The following is a 17,303-nucleotide window of genomic DNA, read 5'->3' as shown; positions in this document are numbered from 1 at the left end:
TTTATCACTACCGGTTTTTATTATAAAATCCACTATGAACAGTATTTTACAGAAATACTACAATAATGTCAATTCTGTAATATAAGGTAGAGAGAGGTGAAATAAGACCCGAGCAGCCTAGGGCAGGATCTCCACAGAGCTTCGAGCAAGCTAGGTGGAGTGAATTAGGAATCCCCAATGCTCCGAAGCAAGCTAAGCGGGAAGAAGGGAAAGCCTAGAGCTCCAAAGCAAACTCGAAGCTTTGGGTTAGTTATCTCCTAGAGCTCCAGAGCAAGCTAGAGGAGGAGTTGACCAGTCGAGACCGATAGCTGTCGTTAAAATTCTCTCGGTTATATAGGTACCTTCAGATGAGGTGGTAGCGATGCTGTTCCTCGTCATCATGTGTCTAGTATTGGTGCTGTCGTCTCCCTCGTCTGCAGCTGTAGTGCTCCACACAGAGGTGGGCGTGCTTGTTGTTTATAAGTGGGAAGAGATGTTGGGTGTTTGTAAACACAAGCACGTGGGACATTACGATATTAATGAAGAAAAATAAAAGTTAATACAATATGTTTCCTACTTTTTCTTCTGGTTTCACTGCGTAAACAGTTATTTTCAACTGAATGGACTATGACATCGGGATTTGCTTCTTTCCTTCCAGTAAACCATACAGAGAGAATAAGGAGTAGACAGAATATTTGGCGTTGATAAAGACAGTGATGGGAAGTAAACAATAACATTGATGGCATAGTCCAGTCATTTTCAACTTAATGTACTGTGACGTCCACTTTACTGTTCCTCTTATGGCAGGAAGTCTGGTGTCAATAAAAACAAAGTAACAGCTAAACAAGAATATTCATATCTCTAATGAAGTCAATGATTAACAGATACATTAAAGTGTGGGCAAACTCATGATTGCCTCCTTGTGTGACGCTGGAGGAGCATATTTTCTGCGAAATATTGTGTTGCCAACATATTCAAACTGGGCGCCAATTTTCGTTCGAGGTAGGAGTGAGTAGCCTCTGCTCTGTACTGTGACAGTTGAAAATGCCCTAATATTTTGGCGAAGAAAGAAATAAATAAAACAAAATATCTGAAAACTACAAGAATGTAAAAATTTGCTGATCACTACAGAGGGCAGTGAAAAGAGTGATCTCTAAAATTTACATATGTAAGTTCTTCTTCATTTTAAAACAGAGATATAAATAAGTCATTCACCAAACAATTTCCTACAACTCTTTAATTTACAGGAGGCGCCCAACTACGTCATACATCGGCCTGTTGGAAATTGTTGGCGTCACTAGTTACTCATACTAGCGGTGGACCTATGCCACCACGTAGATTGCCAACACTTGTTTATCCCATTCTCGTCCTCGTCCTCTCTTCCCCTGTCCTTTTACCCAAGGCAAATAACCCCATTTTTGGCGAAAAGTTTGAACAAATGAAGGGCAAGCTGATTTTTTACATGTTTTAGTACATTTTTGTGTTTGTCTTCCCTGAAAAGTCCCCACGAATCCGAGCGTCGGAACACACTCAAAATGGCAGCCAAACATGGCGGCTTCCATAAATGTTAAAAACAAAGTATCTTCCTTACCATCAGTCGTAGCTGAATGAAAAAAACAGATATGCGTGAAATTGAAAATTGTGTATTTATTTTCCGATGCATATATATATATATATATATATATATATATATATATATATATATATATATATATATATATATATATATATATATATATATATATATATATATATATATATATATATATATATATATATATATATAATTTTTGCTTGTATTTATAAAACAACGAAATCAATATATTTTTATCTTTTCATGTTACCGTGACATAGAAGCTTAGTTTTCAATTCCCGTTACGTTAACTGCTTGCTGAAAATAGTTTAAACCACAATGAATGTAGGAAGTGTCGCATCTGTAGAGGATTTATCTGTAGTGACAGTGAATGCAATTTGCTTGTATCGAAAGGACTAATAACGTCGGTGAAGTGTAGCAAAGATCGTGAAGATAATATTTGGAAAATTTAGAATCATTTTACTGCAGAGTTTGTTCACAGAACATGTCGAAAAGAATATGCACGGAAGTGAACAATTATGACTAGCCGAGATCTCTGGTTCTTCCAGATTAACAAGAAATGAATCACCGTCCTTTGATTTTAAATTACTTCGTTTGTTTTGCAATGAGCCAACGGTTAGTGCAAATGCAAGTTCAGCAAAGAAAAGGAAAGACGAAAATGTCAGTGAAGTCCACAATATTCACAGATCAGTGTAAGAAGAAAAATGATGATTGGGCATCTGAAGTTCTAACTCGAATAAGTGGGATCGGTGATTTAGTAGCAGCTTAGGGAAGGTATCACAGAGACTGTTACAAAGCTTTCTTTAGGGCTACCGAGAAAAACGAGGTCGACCTCTTGATTCTGAGTGTGGGAAAGCATTTCTAGAAGTTTGCTCCTATATTGCGGAAAATGCAGAGGGCACTCAATTTTTTCTTAATTGAGTGACTTAATGGGAAGAAAACTTCCGAAAAGAGGGAAAAAGTAGTATGGGAAGTATATGAAAACTAGACTAGAGAAACATATTCGAGACAATATTTTAACCAATGAATATCAAGGTGCACAAATATGTTTTGCTTCAAAGGATGTCCGAAAGAAGCTAATTAATGATTTGTGGCATACTGACAGATGTGACAATGAAAGAGATGAGAGACAAAGAATTTTAGATGCTGCAGCTCTTATATTGCAATAAGACATTCTGTCACAAGTTTACAATCTTGAGCATTTTCCTCTGCAATGATGAAATCCTAGCTGGAGGCAAAGATGGTATTCCTGAATCGCTCCTTCTCTTTATAACAGATTTATGTAAGACTCCAAACAGAAAAACTATCGCGGAAGATTTGAACCGAAAAGTTTTGGCAATCAGCAACGTCCTTATTAAACTGGTGCAACCGAAATCTTACACATCTCCTGTGATATTTGTATTAGCTGTATATCTACATCGGAAGTATGAATCTCGAGGTCTTGTCAATGTAATTAATTCTTTAGGTTTCTCTGAATCTTGCAATGAAGCATTGAAATTTGAAGATGTAGCCACTACAACTTCAATTGTTAAGTGGGATGATTCAAGTTTAATCAAGTGCTGACATTAAACACAAACTCAAAACCATTACCAGTGGACGTTTTGGAAGTGTGCCATATCGAGTTTTCAAGAGATCAAAAAGATGGAATCACAAAAAAAATCAAATGCCAGACTTTTCAGATCTTGTGCACAGTCATCAGAAAGTCCAGGAAAGATTCCACCTTGACAAGGATTTATGGAGAAAACATCAGCAATGAAAGTGGTATTTCTTATTCCACAAGTGAAATAATTCCGGTATTTTTCATAAATGGAGAAGTTACAGATGTGAATACAATTTATACTAATCTTATCAGTGCCATTGAATACACGACGAAAACTAAGCAGAATAAGTGCTTAGTAACATTTGATAAGTCGGTATATACGAAAGCATTTTACATAGTGTCTGCTGCTGAAACCAACAGTGATTTAATTAGAGTAGTTGTTCGCCCACGTAGGTTCCACCTTTTCATGCCCTACTTGGGGGCAGTTGGTTACTTAATGGATGGTAGCGAATTAGAAGATCTCTGGAAACACATTTACGCCAAAAAAAAAAAAAAAAAAGTTCCTCACAAGATCAGAGGTGAATGTTTTTCGCGCACTATACGTGAGCATCTGCTAACTAGCTTGGCCCTTCAGAGTATCCTTTTTAAGAATATCAATAGAAACGTGCATAAAAAAGACAATGTTTCTGTATAATCACGAACAAGTTTTCGAGGTTTCTCCCAACAATACTGACTTGAAGCGAATCTTGGGTAGTTTAAACACAATCAAGGAAAGAAGCTACGAACAGCGGAGCTTCGAAACTTTGGATTCAGTATTTCGAACTGATTGAAAATGCAAAAATTTTCATTGCTGCTGAAAGGATGGGAATATGGCAACTTCATTTGTACGCAGTACGTAAAATGTTATCTATTTTTCATGTAGATGGGCACCACAACTATGAACTATTTGTTAATCAATCGTTTTTCACTGTTAGGCACACAAACAAGTTCTGGAGTGGTACATGGACAGATATGGAAATCGAACTAACATTGATGAGATTGACGAAGACGACTAGAGGTTTTGTGCGGGGAATGGGGCATAACACCATCTACCATGGCTCAATGGATATCAGCCATGCCAGAATGTGGAAAAAAATGGAAGCATTTGAAGAATTCACAGCTGTTTTTTCATCCATAGCTAATCAGCACGTGGAACAGAGGGACCCCAGAATACAAAGAGATCAAAGTGATCTCCAGAAAATAATAATTTGGTTTAAGAAGCATAATCCTTTTGGACTACATTGGAACAAATTGTTTAACATTTCAATTGGAATGGTCAAGGATACTGGATGCAACTGTGATCATGTAACAAATAATGGGTTGAGAAGCTTAGGAACCTTGAAAGGTAAAATATACGGTGATTATTTTCGGCATGTACACTTAGTACACAAATTGTTCTATTATTATTTTAGGTAGCATTTAAACGAGCGCAAAATAAAACGAAATCTTTCCACTTGAGAATTTGATCATGCTGCACTTACTCCTTCATCAACTGCTCCTCGATTTCACATTTTTCGGAGTTACTATCAGGTGCTAAGTTGTTAGGCATCAAAATTGATCCGTGTGACTGGGGTTGGCAACTCAAAGATGGACACTATGTACCAGAACTGGGAGGATCGCAAGTAGCTCCAGATTGGATCTTATTCTTAATTTTCTGTAACTGTAAACAAAATCATGTAGTCCTATGAGCTTTTGCAGACGTTCCGGACTTCACTGCTCGGAAGGTTGCAAATTCTGCTTGACAGAGAATTCGTTTAGTAACAAACTGCATGAGGAAGTCCTTGAAGACACTGATACTGCATAGAGAGAGATAATGCATCAAAATGATTGAAATAAATGATTTTGTATATTAAATATGTATTTTATATGTTCTTATCTTTCAGAAGAGATAAAGGGGATCAAATCCTACAATTGTTTAATGTATTTAGTTAATGTCTAAAGAGGAAGTACTAGTGCCTCAAATTTGCAGAAAAAGCTCTCGTTTTCCCAATTTTCAAGAATTTGTGAAGTTTTCATGCTTTTGTAATACAACAAAAACAAGCAAACTGTCTAATACTATTCATATTATTACAGAAAAACTGTACTTAAATACACATTAAAATACAAATTACTTCATATACTTTCAATTTCATACATATTGCATTTTTATTTTGTGGTACTATGACCGATGGTATCAGAGAAATTGCATTTCTAATAACTACGGAAGCCGCCATGTTTGGTCGTCATTTCGAGCACCTTCCGACACTTGGATTCGTGGGAACTTTTTAGGGTAAGTATATATCAAATAGTTCTAAAACATATATAAAAATCAGCTTGCCCTTAATTTGTTCAACCTCAAAGGTTTATTTGCCTAGGATATTTCTTCTGCCTCTTCTCGCTGTCCTTCCACCGATCATCAAAGCGTCATATTTCTGCCAGTAAGCCAACATCAAACTTTCAGCGTGCATTCCTACATCTTTCTTTCTTTCTTCCTTTCTTTGCTTTTGCTTTAGCGTTGTTAAGTAGAATCTAACGAGTTGGAATAGGCGAAGTTCAACGAATATAATTTTGTTACTTAATTACCTTTCATACTTGTTACAGTGGCGGCTTCAGAGTTCTACAAGAGAGAAGTCACATCGGCAATGGAAGGGAAACTGGTTTTTCCCTTCCCTCTCCGCAATTTGCCCCGGCTTTGACACCTTGAGAGAGTTTTCAGTTTATAAGGCATTTTAAAAATACTTGAGAAAGTGTAAGTACTACAGGAAATATAACAAATTTATCATAATTTATCCAGTGAGTCTTACCTACAGAATGATGAATTTAATGTTAAATATTTTACGCATCATAAGGAATTCAAGCTGTAACGTAATAGTCCCAATAAATGTATTTGTATTTATTTCTATATATAAGGAATATTTGTAAGAGCACAATGATTAAAACGCTGCAAAGAGAGAGAGAAAATCTGGTACATACTAGTCTGTGTCTGAAGTGTGCTGCCATCTGGTGGGCAATTGTGGTACTAGAGCCGGAACTTAACCGTGCCGTACCGATTTCCAATCACTTTGGATTTCGCAAGTAAGATGAAGGGTTATTTAATTTACCCCGTCTATTGTAGGTCAAAAATATACAATGTAGTAACTAACTTTTTTCTAAAATATGTATGTTAATGGGAAAGGAAGGTATATGGTACCATTCTGGCATCAAAAGACCTCATTTATTTTCATATTTAGTCTTGTTAATCTTCAAACTATTTTGCTAACGTTAACTTGTCACGAGGTTCTTTGTTCATGTATCATCTTGTGCTCACGATTTATATTCAAGTTGAAGTGTTGTTTTATAATATTGGGTATGGTAAAGAGTCATATAAAGAATACTATTTATATATTATTATTGTTGAACTTCTTTTACTTCGTAACACCTGTTGTTGAAAGGAAAGAACAGGGTTGCCTTGTTATATAACATGTAGGAAAAAAATTCTTTCACTTATTAATAAAAATTTGTTGTGTTTCAAATTTCTTATTATAACTCACACGATATATATTTATTTATTTTGACCTCGGCTGGCTTCAGTCAATTTTTCAAAATTTTGTAGAGGCATTGCACGCTACAAAGCAATTCAAGAAATAGAAAACAATTGATGTTGTCACTACTGCTTAACCTATTTCTTCAATTTGAATATCTTAATTCAATCGGTAAAAATCATTCGACTATGTTCTCTTAACATACAGATCCTTACCAATTTAATAGAAACAACTAAAATCTCTAGAATGGCAACGTTCAGGCTGCGACAGCGTCGCCGGGCTATTAGTGGTTGAGTATTAAGGCAAACTCCGTACTATGTGAGGTGCACCAGAAAGACGGCGACAGTTGCCATTTAAATTCATACAATTATATGCAATCATCTCAAGATTTTTCACTTCATGATGTAGAGGCAGAGATTACTCTTGACCCCCGGAGCTCATAACAACATGCACATGACAAGGCGATAGTTCCTGTTGGTCCCTTCGCGATTTTCCGTGATGAATCGAAAGACCGCGGACCAAAATGACATCCTCGCTGCTACGTGGTGGTAACTTCAACACCCCGACTTTTGATATCTGTTTCGACTCAACGAAACCCTGCTGCCAGTGGCACAATAGCAGCAATCCTTCGACGAGTAGCTATATCGACGATCGATACTTAACGGCGAGTGGGCCACTAGGTGTTGGCGACGTTTACGGCATGGGGTTATTAACTATCCTATCTATGAGAACACCAAAATATGTATGAAGTTCTGCAGTTCTGCCGGGGACCAGTGTTACTAGATTGGGCTACGACTAGCGGTTTGGGAGATTTTTAAGTGCCCTCGCTACCAAAATTTCAAATTGGATGACACGCTACTTTTTGGACTACTTTTAATTACCTGAAGGTTATAGCTCTTAAGAATACGCTACTTTCTTACTATCATATATGAAATCACAATTGGTTTTATATAATATAACAGGGGTGCCCACAAGGGGGGGCTATGACGCAAAGTGCGTCATTGAAATATTTGGGGGGGTTAAAATCTGTATAAATATGTTTGAGGGAGTGTAAAAATTAATCGAAAAGAAGATTTTTTCATGGAAGAACACCTACGGGTAGACAATTAAGGGGGGGGTGCGTCATGGACATAAGGGGGGTGGGCACCACTGAATATAATGAAAGTTTTATTTGTTGACTATTGTATTCACAATGAACAATAGCTTTACTAAAACTAGCATGTTCGATACTAGTTTAATTCTTATTTAGTATTTTTAGATTTCTAGATCTGACAACTCTAGACTTTTCTTGAGTTTGAGCTGTTGCTGTATCAGTGACCGTGTTGCTCTCTCGCTTAGGAGTAATAGTAGTATGGAGCTGTGCAAACATGAACATCAGAAATTTCAGTGTGTTACTGTATTATCCATATTAACATTTATTTACTTATTTATTTAACAATCACCAGATACAGCTCAGAGGCCATTTTATACTGGATATCTAATAACAACAATAACAATGGAAAGGATTTTGGGAAGGTATCGGCCAGGGCCTATTTAGTAGGTACCATTCCGGTATTTGGTAGGACTAAGGAAAATCCTGGAAAACCTCAGTCAGGATGGTCGGCAGCGGGAATCGAACCCACGACCTCCCGAATGTAAAGCCAATGCTCTACCACTTGAGCTACTACTTCGTTCGATGAACGAGTAAGTGGAGTTACAATGAAAATTTCCAAAATTCGTGGCTCCCAGATAAAGAATTTAGCAAATGAATTAAAGAAGTGAGGAATAACTCCACACTGTAAACGTCAGGAGCATACTGTAAACGTTGTAAAGAGTATTTTAGAACCCACAAACTGACATAAGCAAACATGCCTCCTTGGAAATCAGAAAGGTCGTCTATTTTATACTATCACTTCTCTGCCCAGTTCACTGCGCACTGCAGTTCTACTGATCGTGAGGTAATGTGAAGTTTGCCCTAACACACCACTGACAACAGTTCGAAACTGCAGCCGCCGCCTAACCGTTGCCAACTCGGACATCTGACGTATTTTCAACTTCAGGTGTTTCCATTAAATAGATAACTATATGTATATATATATATATATATATATATATATATATATATATATATATATATATATATATATATATATATATATATATGATTAGTAAAAGTGTATAGCTGCAAAGTAATTTTTATTTTGGGGCTACAAATAGTTCAAATCCGCTGCTTTTCGAGCACAATTTCGCTACTTTTGAATCTTCAGATGTGACAACACTGCCGGGGACCTAATTTACTGAATGTTAGGCTGGTAACCCGCCTTAAACGCACCGTATATGACAATTGTCCCAAATCCACGATAATTCTGACTTTCAGGCTAGTAAATATGTATATTTATGTACCCTATGCTTTTGTAAAGTTTGGAATTTTATTTTTCGACACTTTGCTATTCTTTACTTATTGCTATTTTATAGTTATTTATTATAATTACAAGTGTAAAAGTTATATATTTCTCTGTGGCTTTGCATGCGTGCCTTCACAGTAACATTTTGATTAATCAGTTTAAAAAGCACTTTAAGAATATCCATTCGTTTGTTAAATGCTTCCTTAAAACAAGTCACTTACACATACATAAGGTGTTATTAAATTCCAGAATCAAAAAGTACGAGTGTACAATGTCAAGTGTCAGTTCTGTCCTAGTTTAAAGCACATTAGAAAATTAAAGCCTATTAGGATTTAGAAAATTTACGAAAGAAATATGTTATTTCATTTCAGAAGAACATTGTATAAATAATCAAAATATATGTAAATCTTACGTATAACATCCGTAATAATGTTGAAAAATGTAATCCAAAGTATAATTGTCACCACGTAATAATCCATAAGGAAACTATGATGAGCTGAATTCCTATGTCAATAGTGTGTTAAGTTATGATCCGTATTGATAAAGCTGAGCGTACGTAAAGGACCTTGTAAGAAAAACAGTGTATTTCCGTTACCCTAGCTTGCATACTTATCCACCGTCGCTGACGCGCCTGTTCCTTCCAAATATATACCGCCTCGGGACCAAAATCACTAACCACTCCTGCCCTGACTCTGTTAGATACCCATTTCGTTTTTAACAACGACCTAGCACAAGTTGGTTAGTGATTTTGGACTTGATTTTATGGCATATGTAGGGGACAGGGGGGGGGCATAGGTACGATTTTTACTTACTTGAGATTTTAGAACATATAATCAGCTTGAGAAACATGATTTTTCCCTAATTAAACTGATTCTTTAGCTACATTTACAATGTACAATATTGTTTCTACTAATGTCCTACCTGGAGTAAATTACATTTTACGAAAGGTCTGCAATCTGTACCAATCTTTCCTATGTTTAGGGCAGATTGGTACTTGCTTGGGGTGGATTGGTACGAGCAAAGTGAAATATCACACAGACTTTCTGATAATAGAGATAACGTAATTTTTTAGTTTTATTTTTCCATGAAATATTTTGAAATATAATATTCTATTAAACTTCCACATACTCAACTATTTTAACAATAGATTTAATGGCCTACAGCAGAAAAATGCAAAATAAGAACATGTTTCGTAAAAAAAATGTGAAGATTTGCAGAATCTTTAGTAATTCAATAGATCTAGTTCATCATGTTATATAAAAATAAAAAATAAAATAAAAAGTCCAATGCTTGCTTGTGTTCTCATCAAAATTTAAAAGTTCCGCAAGCCATTTACAAAGATAAAAACGTACTATAAATAAGGTTCTGTCTCTATAAGGAATAACCAACTATAACGGCGCCGTGGAGCTTCGTACAGGACCCACTTATCATATGTCAACACTCTTCCAGAAATTTCTCCTTCCTCACACAAGACAGCAAAGAAACAAAGACATCTTCTCGCGTTGCATTCTGGCCCGGATCCAATCATGTGGAAGCCATCGACCCAACTTGTAGTGCTTCCCAAGCTAATGGACGTGCTACCGAACGGTTTCTTCACTCACACTAAATTGTAGTCCCAATTCCTCACATGTCTGGCCACTGTTCGCCTTAATTGCTGCCTGAAGATCTTCATTTCGTACATGTGTTGGTCTTCTGGCACGTGGTGCGTCTTTCAGTGTTTCGTCACCGTTTTTAAACTTGTTAAACCACCGCTGCACTGTCCGCGTAGTCACGACACTCTCACAAAAGGCCTGGCATATTTTCTCCCTTGCTACAGCGGCGTTTGACCCCAGTTTGAACTCGTACATCATACTCGCCTTTAGGGCTCTCTGTGGAGGTCCAATGTTTACGCTGTCCTTACGCAAGTTCACTGTGTAACTGAACTGCCACAATCACGTAGTATGTTGGGTATATCCACACCAACAACTGACCTTCGCTTTATCTCCATTCGCATTCAACTCACGGTTGTGAGGGCCAATTGAACACAGACTTTCAAATAGGTTGCTGAAAGCCGAATAAATATGACGCTTACAACACGCTGGCTTTTAGCGTCTATGTACAAATATATATATTTGAGGTTGATTTTGTTAGACATGTGCCTATTAAAATCACTCGCATGTTATGACCTGGGGGAAAGAATCTTCACATTTTTACTATCAAGGCTCCTAAACAGTTAAACAATTTTCCATTCGAAAGTTTTTGTACCTATCGCCTGTACCTATAGTTCCGGAATGTCGGAAAATAATAATAGGAAAATTTTCCATATTATTTTGGTTAATTTATTTTTATACTTTGATTACGGAAATCAAGCGATCAAACACGAGATAGCCTATATTATTAGTAACTTTTTCTACTTGATGTTAATCACAACGAAAACTCATACATGGGAAATGCACAAATAGTAGTCTACCCTTATAATTACAAGTGGAATGGGTAGATTGGTACAGAGCAGTGGGGGCACATTGGTCCGTACCAATCCACCCCACATGCATGTGTACTAATGTGTCCCAACCGAACTTCAGGATCATTAATTCCTATAACTGAAAAATTACTCCACGCAGGGCAATTGAACATAAATGAAGTTATTTGTAAAGAATTACACTTTCATGCAGCATACATAAGTTTTCAAAAATCCAATGCTTATTACAAATGTAAGCTTACAAAGACATAAGTCAAAACTTACTTTTGCTCTAAGAAATCAAGTGTTTTTTCTGCACAGAGAAAAGAACGCTGCGTCTATCCATCAACAGTGCCTCACGGTGTTCGTTTGTCACCAATGTTGCCACCACCAAACTGTTGTCCATTTATCTCTTCACAGTGCAAAAATATCTATCTCGTACCTATGTGCCCCGTGTGTCCATCTTCCCTATACATGCTATATTTATATCCACCACGATTAAGCCCTCCTAAATAGAGGAGTTCTGCACCCAGTAATCGAACTTTTCTCTTAAGAAATACTTTTATATTCAGTAAAAGCATGAATGCAAGTATGTATTCCTAAACTAGGACTGCACGCAAGTGCCAATCCTGTGTCAAGTGAGCAGTGTCAAAAATTACTCGTAAATTTTCCGGGGATTTCGAGTAGTTGGGTTAACTTTACAACACCCGCTCCAGTACTATTCTTTCGAGGACACGAGAAATTATACTTATAAGAAATTGAATCTTATAACTTCCTTAACTCAAACTAACCCACCCATACCCTGCTCTACTCTACCCTATGCTATTATAGCCCTTTAAAGCAGTCCTATTTATAAATGAACAGCTGTAGCGTGTATTGTAAAGCTTGCCCGGATAATTTCAAATAAAAATGAAAATCTGCACACTGAAAATAAATACAATTTTTGTTTATAGGTATCCATGTAGCATAGGTTGATGAGTGTTTTTCACACAAATCATTTTTGTGCATACTCAAGATTGCCTTACGTCTGCTCTGTAAGGACCCACCAGTTTCAGTCTCATCTGAACCGGAATATATATAATTGTAGCTTGTAGTGATCAACTAGAACGAACTGGTGAGTGGTTTTTTACATGAACAATCGTTCTTGTGGCATATGTCGGACACATATTATCGATCTGACCGCAAATATTTGGCATGAGCCGACAAAATGTCATTGTCAAATGTATTTGTATAACATTTAAAGCAAAATAATGTAATATTTTAAAAATTTGTCATCTTGTATAATTGGACTATATTTTTTACTAAATAGCATACAAAGATAGATATAGTATATTAAAATTTATAATAAAAACTTACTTTTAAAAACTTTAAGTTCAACACCTATAAAGGTTTCATTTAAAGTTCACCTTAATTATATCTTCTTCTAAAAGAAATGTTCTTATTTTTTGGCGTGAGCTCTTGTTCGAGGCGCCATTTATGCTATTTTCATTCATTCATTCATTCCGGCCTCCAATTGGATGCCTTCTTCATAGGCACGACCGTTCAGATCCAGATGCCTTCTTCCTATTTATGTAATAAATATAACTGTAAAATGGTAACATACGAATTAGTGTTTCACATGATTCTTTGATCTTTAGAATTGCCGGGATTCAATGGGTTAATTTCTATAGATTTGAAAAATTGCATTAAATAAAGTTGTTAATAGCACTAACTTGTTACAATGAGTCTGTTTTAGTGTAAATAGTCATTTCCCAGCTATTCTTTTTTTAAGGTGGTTTATTATCTAAAATTCTTGCAAATCTTTTTTTATATATATAAATTTAAGTTGTTGTCTTGTATGAATTGTAATAATTTTTGAATTAATTCCCAATTTTTTGTGTATATAGTCATATTTGTAGAGACTGGAAATGTATAGAAGTACTTGAGAATATGTTTATTAAAAATATTTCTTTTTTGTTGTAACAGTTCACATTGGAATATTAGGTGGTTGATATTTCCTATTACTTTTCCACACCAGCACTTGTTTGTTTCTCTTTTTTTTATTATATTCAACTTATAGGGCGTTAAAGCAATATTAAATAGTAAACGGTAATATAAAATTATTTTTGATCTAGGCCAGATTTTGAGATAATCCCAAGTATACTCCTTTGTTATGTCTGTTAGGTTCCAGTAATGGATGCCAGGTCCTTCTCTTATTTTCCTTTTCCATGAATTGATATTTTCTTCCATTTTATTTCTTATCAGATATTTAAAATTGTAATGAGGAATTTTAATATTCGTTTTCATTCCTGTGTCATCTGCATTCTTGGATAATTTATCCACTTCTTCATTCCATTTTATATTTACATGCGCCTTTGTGTATATTAATGTTATTTTGTAATTATTGTTTTTTAGAATGAGATATAGCTTTTTAATCAACATTATGTTCCAAGAGTTTTGTATGTGCCACTTCGGATTATTCACTGCTTTTATAACGCTTAACGCATCAGAACAAATACATGCACATCTGATGTTTAGTTTTTATATGTATAATAGTGCTTGCCTTATTGCAAATGCTTCACCTTCAAAAATAGACATTGCAATAGGTAATTTATATTTTTGTATGACGTTCATATTTGGAATTAGTATAGCTGCACCTACATTTTTGTTTTGTTGTTTTGAGGCATCTGTGAAAATTAATTGACATTCTTGAGGTAACATATCAATGTGTGATTGCTAAATATTTCTATATAAATTTGGTATAATTTCTGATTTATGATATTGTAAGTAATTAGGAATGATTGTTGGAATTTTTATTAAATTTGCTCCATATTGCCGGCTATATAAAAGCCGGTATTGTAGGTGCTTTAGTAATTCTTGTTTGTAGTTCCTTAAGTTCATTATATATTATATATATCCATGGTAAATATTTATTATATGGTAGTTTTTTGTTTTGATTCAAAATATTCAAGTTAATATAATTTATTAATTATGTCTGATGATGATTTTGCCATTCTGGATAATATAAAATTCGATGTTAATTTAGATATAGTTATGTTTAATGGAAAATTTTTTGTAGGTTCTAAGATTGCATTTTTTGGACAAAATCCAGGTTGTGATAAGATAATTTTAGCTGCATTATATTGGATTGATTGTAGTTTGTTATAAAAGGCTGTATCATTCGTATTAAAGAACATCGCACCATATAAAATTTTTGCCATTAGTGTTTGTTGATTTATTAAATTAGTGACATGTGGATGGATTCCCCATTTTTTAGCACTAACACCTTTTAAGATGTTATTATATTTGTCTGCTTCATTGGATAGGTAAGATAAATGCGCTCGCCACTTTAACTTTGAATCTAATATTAATCCTAAATATTTTATTTGTTTCGAGAATTTCAGTTGAACATCTCTCAATTGTATCTGAGGAATGTTGTTTATTTGTTTCTTCGTAAATATAGTATAAGTGGATTTTGTCCAATTGATGTCTAGACCGTTGTCATGACTCCATTTCTGTATGATTTCAATATTGTTTAATTTTGCTTATTCCTGTTTTTAGATCTTCCACTATTTCATAGTTAATTACGTCATCAGCATATATATATATATATATATATATATATATATATATATATATATATATATATAAATTTGAATTCTTATGCAATAATTGAGCTAATTCCAGTATGAATAAATTAAATAGTATTGGACTAAGTTTACTGCCTTGTAATAGACCCATCGAAGTTCTTCTTGGTTTGGAATATGCATTATTATTTTTTATATAAACTTGCCTGTCATATAATACATTGTATATGATGCGTATGTATTGTTTTGGAATTTTCAAATTTATGAGTTTTCTAATTAGGAAGTCCAAATTGATTGAGTCGTATGCTTTTTTAAAATCTATGCTCACCAGAATTAAATATTTTCTTTGTTGGAACGTTTTCCATATATCTAAAATGAGAGGTCCTATTGCATCATATGTGGAGCTATTTTTTCTGAAACCTGTGATATTATTTGTTAGAATCATGTTATGTTCGATATGCCACTGGAGACGATTTAAAATTAACTGTTTGAAGATTTTAAGCCCACAAGGTAGAAGGGCTATAGGCCTATAATTATTTGCATCATTACAAGGTTTATTTGGTTTTAATATTGGCACTATTAAGATTTTTTCCATATTTCTGGAATCTGTCCTATTTCCCAAATGTGATTCACAATTGATAGAAATAATTTTATTCCTTCTTTAGGAAGGTTAATATAATGAATATACTGGACTCCATCTATTCCAGGCGAAGTATCTTTTTTTAATGTTTTTGAGGACTACTTCTAGTTCCACTTCGGAAAAAGACGATTCCGTGTGTATGAGTTTATTGTCTGTTACTTCAGATTCTAATATGTTTTTAGTATTTACATTGTCCGGTGTAAGGTTCATCTGAAATTGTAATATCCAATCAATGTCCGTGGTGTTTAGATTATCATATATTGACGTTCTAAGGTTTTTATTTAGTTGTTGATGTAAAAAAAAAAAATCCAGATTGCTCTTTTTGGTGTTTGGAATGATAAGTTATTACAAAATTTTTCCCAGTTATTTCTTTTGATTTTATTTAATATAATTTTAGTATGTGATTTGATATTTTTATATGTTAAAAATCTACTAAACTCTTCGATTTCATAAATGTTTGGAAAGCTAGACGTCTTTTATTAATTGCTTTTTGTGCTTCTTTATTCCACCAGATTGGTTTTTGCGTTGATTGTAGTTTCTTTTGGACTAAGTTTTTTATTTCAAATTTTTTATTTTTTCTTTAGCATTTTTAACGTTATTTTCTTTCGTCTTAGCTGCAGCCTCTGTTAACATATGATTGAATGTGTTAATCTTCCACTGATTATAACTTAAAAGCTGTATATTTTTCGAAATTTCCTGTTGGTAGTTTTGCCAGTTAAGTTCACCTGCTATTTTATTAGTTTTAGAAGAGAATTCAGAAGTGAATTTTATATGTTCAGATGGAGCGTTGGATATAAATGGATGCGTTTTAATTAAAATAGGTTTGTGATCACTACCAAATGGATCAAAATAAACTGTCCAGTCTGTTTGAATGAGATATTGAATTTTGCATAAAGTAATATCAGGTACACTATTGCCTTCTAAGGTGATTCTAGTGGCCGTTCCGTTATTCAATGTTTGATATGATGATTCTAGTAAAATATTGTTTAGTGTTTCCAGCCTTATTGTTATATGTCGCTCCCCAAGCCGCTGATTGAGTATTACAATCTCCCATAATATAATCTATATTATTTTCCAATATTAATTGAGACCAAAACCGACGGTCTGGCACAGTAGATGGCGGAATATAAATATTTACAAATTTGGTATCATTTATTTCAAAACCATATAGTTGTATGTCTGTGTAATTATGATTAATATTGAGATTTAGTGGTTTAAATTTTATATTCTTTTTAATACACGTGGCTAATCCTCCGTATCCATCCTCTCTTAGATGTTCTATAATATTATAGTTATTTAATTTTAGTGGAAATCTTATTTTCCCCCCATGTTTCCTGAAGTACGATCACATCTGGTGAAAAAATGTTCATTAAATGTAATATGGCATACTTTTTTGTATAATAACTTTGACAGTTCCATTGTAATATCCTTAAATTATACTTCTTATCCATCATCAATACAGCGTTAATAAGAAAAATCAAAATAAAATCAAAATAAAGAAAGAATTTTTTTTCTTTCTATTGGTGTATATCTTGTACGGAAGTGAATATAATGTAAAATTGTTTGGAAATTTTCTCGATGTATTCAGAAGTAACATTACAATTTAAAGAGATTAATATGCCAG

The 17,303-nt window shown here is 34.3% G+C and overlaps 1 protein-coding gene across 1 annotated transcript in view; it reads right to left on the bottom strand.

The window, feature by feature from the left end:
- LOC145669714 (transient receptor potential cation channel subfamily A member 1-like) overlaps positions 1–12,952 on the bottom strand; it is a 52,506-nt gene extending 39,554 nt beyond the window's left edge. Inside the window, exon 1 of the mRNA XM_081738028.1 lies at positions 12,830–12,952. The gene's annotated coding sequence lies outside the window, so the exon portion shown is untranslated. The remainder of the gene's footprint in view (positions 1–12,829) is intronic.
- Positions 12,953–17,303: the final 4,351 nt, after the last annotated feature.

The sequence above is a fragment of the Thermobia domestica genome, chromosome 14 (assembly GCF_964235325.1).
Source record: "Thermobia domestica chromosome 14, izTheDome1.hap1.1, whole genome shotgun sequence".
NCBI classification, from domain to species: Eukaryota; Metazoa; Arthropoda; class Insecta; order Zygentoma; family Lepismatidae; genus Thermobia; species Thermobia domestica.
Note: the sequence above shows the minus strand (reverse complement) of the source record. Positions and strands in the feature narration are given on the sequence as shown.